Genomic DNA, 6,615 nt, shown 5'->3' on the forward strand with positions numbered 1-6,615 from the left:
GGAGAGAAACGAGAGCAATGCCTCTTACTGCATGATGCTATCCCTACTGCAGGATCCAAATGCTTTTTGAACAGCTCTGTGGCTGAACATGGCAGCCTTCTAAATGAATTCAGCATAAATATTTCACACGGTGCTATGATCAGCTTCATAGAAGGAGGGGGAAATGGGGTGAGGGATATTTGCCATAATCACTGGAAAATTTAATTGCATTTGATAACTTTGTACAGTCACGGCCACAAATGCTACTTTTTCCTGGCACCTTCTTTTGTTGTGGTGTTTTATTTTGTTTTTCAATATACTTGAGCTGCTAAGTTGTTGGAATGGAAACAGAGCTTGGCGGTTGGATGCAATGCAATGCAATGCAAGACAATCCATCCTTGCAAGGGTCAACAAGGGAAAATAGGTAGAGCTATTCACAGAGCTCAGCATTGTATTCCAGCTGGGAGGTGCATTATATGGGTAGCACTGAAGATAAAGTTGCATGTTGGCTGAGCTGGCCAACCTTCTCTTCCACAAGATGTTGGGATGGCCACCAACTTGGATGGCTCCAGAAGAGAAGTAGACAAAGACATGGGAAACTGAGAGGTGAGAGCCATTCTGGCTCTGTTCTGCCTCTTTGATGTTTCTTCTACAAGGAAACAGTATATACATTTTATGAAATATGTCAATTAAAAAAATTACCTCCGCTGTTGAGTCCCTACCTGGTTTTGTAGTCTTTGACTTCTGCAAGGCTAGGGAGACAGAGGTACTCCAAGAAACTCATCCTCCAAGTTAAAAATATATATAAATGGCCACAGGGCTGCCTTCTGCAAAGTACACAGTTGGTGGCGCATAATACTGAAAATATGAGACAACTGAGAAGTATCTAGAATTTTGCTAAGAATATCAGCTCAGTTAAAGCATTTCTCAATGGGTTGTTGTTGTTTTGCTGGATGCTGTTTAATTTTCCCATGGCTATTGTAATGGGATGATTAGCTGCTTGTGCGTAAAATCGTGCTCCCTCAGAGTTTGTGCGGCTCCACAAACCTCTGTGTGTGACAGAGCTCCTCAAACATGTCTGCTCTAGTCACTCGTAGAGTCTGACAGTGGCTGTCTGCGGAAGCGCTTCCAGCAAAGAAGCTCCTTAACGGAAACGCGTCTCCTGGACTCACGGCGTGACAGTTTCCGGCGAGGTGTGGGTCTCCCTATGGGAGACTCAGATACCTCCCCACTGTTCTCGCTGGAAGCGTCTCTGAGCCCTCCCTCCTGCTCGCATTCCCTCAGAGATCCACTCCTCCCCCTGCTGGTTCCTGCTTCAGCTGTTGAGTCTCTTTCTTCCTCCCTGAGCCCCTCCACCACCTGATGCTCCGATGGCAGTTCCCTGACAGCTATAGTTATAGTTTCTGTGCTATTATGTGTAAGCAGCACAAGAAGAGGTTCCTGCTGGCAGGGATCTCACCAGCAACACTTCTGCCTGCTCCACATCAGCAGAGTAATGCGGATGTCACTCTATGTGCAGAGGCCAGTGGAGATTGTGAGAGCTGCAGGGGGTGTCTGCACCCAATCTTCCACCAGGCCAGCATATAGAAAATTTGAATTGCACTGCCAATCTGGATCCAACCCATTACTTGTTCATATTTTTTTACATTTATACCAAGCTTCTTACAAGCTCCACGACTACAGAAATTCGGAATTCTGTTTATATTAAAAATGAAAACATGGCCTCTGAGACTGTATTGCAGAGCCTCTAAATAGACTCCCGAAGTTCAGTTTTCTCAATTAATTTGAACCACTCCCTTTAATAGCAGTAAAGCAAAAGAAAAGAAATTGAGAATCAGACAATGAGATAGAAAACTCCCCAGTGAAGAGAAGTCTGCCTACCTTCCAGTTTAATAAAACAACTTTCTTTTTACTGCAAAGATTAAGAACAAAGAGAAAACAATTTATTTCATTCCCTGGTTTCATGGCAACCTCTGGGATCAGTGTTAAAGACCACATACCTCTCACTTACGATCTACTCACAAGCAGGAACACCTCATTCCCCACATTCATTGGGACTGGTGCTTGCAAAATTGAAAAAAGATGCTCATAAAAGCATCATAATAGCCTATCGTTTCTCAAATTCTTGAAAGGTGCATCCAGATGTTAGTTATACTGAGTCATGAGTTTTGGTATTTATCACATAGCCCATATGTAAATTCTCCCCACTTTATTTTTCATGGGATTTTATTAGCTTTCTGTTCCCCCTTCCTCACTCATTTCATTCTGTAGTGTACCTCATAGACCAGGTATTTTCCAGCCCCCCCCCAGCTGTTCTCCCTCAGAGAGGAGCAGGGTGAGCCACTTAACACTTGAGGTGGCTGAGGGTTGCTTCATTTTTTAAAAAACCTTGAAAAGAAACGTACTGCTCATAACAGTGTGAGCTCCTCTACACCAGCTCCTGTCATGGTCCCAAGAGTCCAGAAGCAGTAGAGACTTAGAGGCTGCAGAGTCTCAGCTAAGGAGCCAGACCAGGTGCAGGACCCCAGTCTGCTGCTAGAGATCAGGAGACCACTGAGCCTGAAGCTGATGGACATGAGCCACCAGAAGAACCTGGACCCTCATGGACAACTTCCCCTGGGCCTGAGGAGCCAAATGCCTCCCACAGGACCTCATTGTCTAGCAGCACACAGAGTGCACCAGGAAGGGGTCTACAGAACTGAGGAGGAGTGTCCTTCTTCAGGCCAGAGGATTGGTCCTTTAAGAATCCACAAGGAGGCAGAGCCTGAAAGAGGTAGTCTGCAGGCATAGGCTTACAAAGGCTCAGTCTGGTCTCAGCAGTCGATGGAGCACCTAGCTCACTTGGCACTATCCAACCATGATTCATTGAATAGCTCTGGAGCTGAAGCCCTTCTAGGAAGCATGGGCAAAAGGAATGATGCTGTTGTGAACATCACAAGCCCCTTCTTTGAATGCAGGTATGGCCAGGGTCCTAATTTGGCCTGTAAGGCCATTTCCCACAAACCACACTCACCTGTCTCACACTTGGCATCATATGTGTTGCCAAGTGTAGAGCCGTAAAAAACCTGGCTGCAAAGGAACAGTAGGAAGCCTGATCATCCCTTACTGCAATTGCCAAGTTCCTGATCAACCATTCCCAATTAGGAAATCTGTAATGCAACTGACTGCTGCCAAAAAGCAGGGTAAGGATGAGTATACACTGTGGCTGAACTGTACAAATCAACATATGTGCACCCATTCTGACTAGGGTTGCCATGCATCCAGAATTCCTGGACATACCCGGAATACTGCAGTTGGAAGAATGCCTGGCAACCCATGTTGGCAGCATGGTTTTTGCCAATTTGCTCAATAACTCCACCCCCACCTCCCCAATGCTCAACAACACTGCCCCAAAAAAGCTAAACAACTTTTGCGTCTGGATTTTCACTTTTTGAAATATGGCAACCCTAATTCAAACAAGCACTTGTACGTGTTTAGAGACAGCTTGTACCTTTGTCTTCAGCGTAACATGTGAACAAGCCCCACATATTTCCTGATGCACATGGCTTCCCAGCACACTGCTTTTTTCCACAGGATTTTGGTCTATCATTGCCTCTCTTTCTACTCAGAGCTTAGTCAAGGCTCTCACATTCCTTATTACTTTTTATCTCCAAGTTAATAATCCCCTTCCTTAAGAATAATTTGTACAAGATTGTACACCAGCTGCCAGCATGTAAAATTCCTTAGGTTTCCTGCAGAGCCAACAGACCACCTACTTCTAAGTGAACAAATCATTCTTTTAATGGGTATTTGCCACATATTTCTTTTTGCCATCCCAAACTACCCTACTGGGCTCAGGATGCTGTCCTTGTAAAACACTTTCAATTTCAACTTTTGTTTGACGATGCAGGAGCTTTAGATGCAAGGCATTTATGAGCTCCACAGTTCACCCATTGGGTGGTAGCCCACTCATCTGAATTTTACTGTCTTAATTTAACTTGTATTACCATGACAGATTGTTTGCAAATTAGTGTTCCATTCTTTTTTTGTCTTCTGCAAAAGATCATAAAGGATCTCCCTTGAGTCTAACAACTGGAGTAGTCTCAAACTTGCAGAAAGCCTTGCTCCTCCACGATCATCACTACAACATCATAAATTGGGTTTATTGATAGGAAATTGTGTTATAGAAAATAAAAAGAGAGAGGGAGAGGGAGCTGGAAGATTTATCACTGTTTTGCAAATGATCCCATGGCCCTGGGCTGCAACTGGTGGCTCAAGACAATAGTAAAAAAAAATATTTTGAACTAAATATGCCAAGACTCAGCTGTTACTGTCACAGAGGTGCTTGGGGCTCTTACCATATCATACTGCAGACAGGGGTTCACATGGTTAAATATTCCTTTGTTGGAGGCAATTGGGGGGAGGGCAATTGGTCTTCAATTTACACACACCCAGAGGCCAGATTCAACCTAATTAAGTCTAATGGGAAGAACTACGACCCAAATGAAGTTTTACAGTTTCTTGATTTCTTTTGTGGGGGTAGAGTTATGGCAGCATATAACAAAGGCTAGCAGTTGAGCTGGCCAAGGAAAAGGATTCACAGGAGGTGCTGTGATATGAGATTTTCTATTTAGATGTATGAACCAAATTATTATTATTATTTTAAATATGTCACTTAATTTATTGATACGTCAAGCCATTGGCAGTAAGTCACAGGCAATAACTTCCCCCAAAACAGATCACTCATTCCTTTTTTAAAAAACTTTTATTTATGCACTTTTAACAGCCTTTATACATAAATTGTACAGTATCCATCGCTTATCTCTTTTCCTAAGACTTCCCAGTCGATCTCTCTGTGGCATTCCAGGGAAATCTTGATCTGCTGAATATCCTGATATTTCACCCATTATCATGCCAAGTCTTCCTTTTTTGATGTTATCTGCTGCTCATATGTTAACTCCTACTTGTAGGTTCAATTGTATATTATACCCTCTAAGATTATCTCCAAAACACCTCCACTCTTCTCTTATCTTTAACTCATCCTTATTCCTTAGCTTCGCGGTCATGGTTACTAATTCTCTGTATTCTATCAATTTGTTCTGCCAAATTTCCTTCATGGGTATGTCTTCTTCTTTCCCTTTTTTGTTTTTTGTTTTTGCATATACTATTCTAGCTGCAGTGGTTACATACAGAAATATATTACTTTTTTTGGAATGTCATCATTTATTATCCCTAATAGAAAGGCCTCTGGTCTTTTGGGAAATGTGAATTTTGGAATCCTTATTTAATTCTGTGTGGATCATTTTCCAATACTCTCTAGCATATTTACACAACCACCACATATGGATCAGGGTTCCCTCCACCTTGTGGCACTTCCAGCATAAATTAGACCCCTCTTTTATACATCTTCACTAATTTGCTGGAGATGTGTGAGACAAACATCCAGTAACAGGATGTCCCACTTGCCAGATTCCTGTAGTAAACATTGACACACATCCGAAAGACATGTGCATGCTATGAGACACCAACAGAGTCAGCAGAAGCAAGATTGTGCAGGAATTGTGGCATCAAACATTTATTATTTACAGCAAAGAAAACAAAAGCAATATGGTGTGCGGTGTGAGCTCCTTCTCACACATCTTCTCTGTCCGGAGAGAGAGAACAAAGAGCGCTTATACACAGAGTGATAAGAAGTGGAAACATTTGATCATGTGACCCTCTGCAATAGTAGCAGTGAAAATACTAGTTACAGGTGGGTAGCCGTGTTGGTCTGCCGTAGTTGAAACAAAATAAAAAAATTCCTTCCAGTAGCACCTTAGAGACCAACTAAGTTTGTTATTGGTATGTGTATGCACACGAAAGCTCATACCAATAACAAACTTAGTTGGTCTCTATGGTGCTACTGGAAGTGAAAATACTGACACCCAGCACCTCTAAGAGGCATAGAGCCACAATCTGCAAGTAGTCACTGTCAGAGCGAACAACTAGTTGCAGAGAAATGAATCTTGCTGAGGCACTTTCCTCATCTCTTACATGCACAGGCTGAGAAACCAGCATAAATGAGTAATTACTCTGCCTATCTGTGGTATTTATCAAACCATTAAATAATCAATAGTCACCTTGCATCAGAAGCTTTCTTATTAGACTTATACATCTGCATTCAAAAGGAGACTTGCTTTCCAAATGTCATAGGATGTACCTTTTTATTTGAAGAAGCTTCACAAGTCTCTCTTCCCCTTCCTAAGGAGACCCGTTGAAATTCAGCACCCATTCCCTAAACTTTTAATTCATTGCAGTGGGACAATAAATCTGAGACTTCATTTTATAATGAGGAACTGGGGAGGAGGGAGTTTTACTAGGCCTTCAGAATCAAAGGGGAAGTGAAAGCAAGTATCTCATGTGGAACAATTAGGGCCCCTCCAGATGACCGATTTATTCAAGATTCATACTGATTTGCTTGCACACCAGTCTTTTTTGAGCACTCATTCTCATTTCTTTGCAGGACACTTATATGACAATGAACATTCATCCTTCCAGGGTATCATCCAATTAATCATTCATTCATCCTACACTTTTCAATGCATTTCTCTATCACTTTCAAACCACAAAAGTATTTGTTTTTACAATGGATCTGTTGTGTTAGGGTGACAGCATCCT

The sequence above is a fragment of the Podarcis bocagei genome (genome assembly GCF_964188305.1).
Source record: "Podarcis bocagei genome assembly, chromosome: 7".
In the NCBI taxonomy this organism is placed as follows: Eukaryota; Metazoa; Chordata; class Lepidosauria; order Squamata; family Lacertidae; genus Podarcis; species Podarcis bocagei.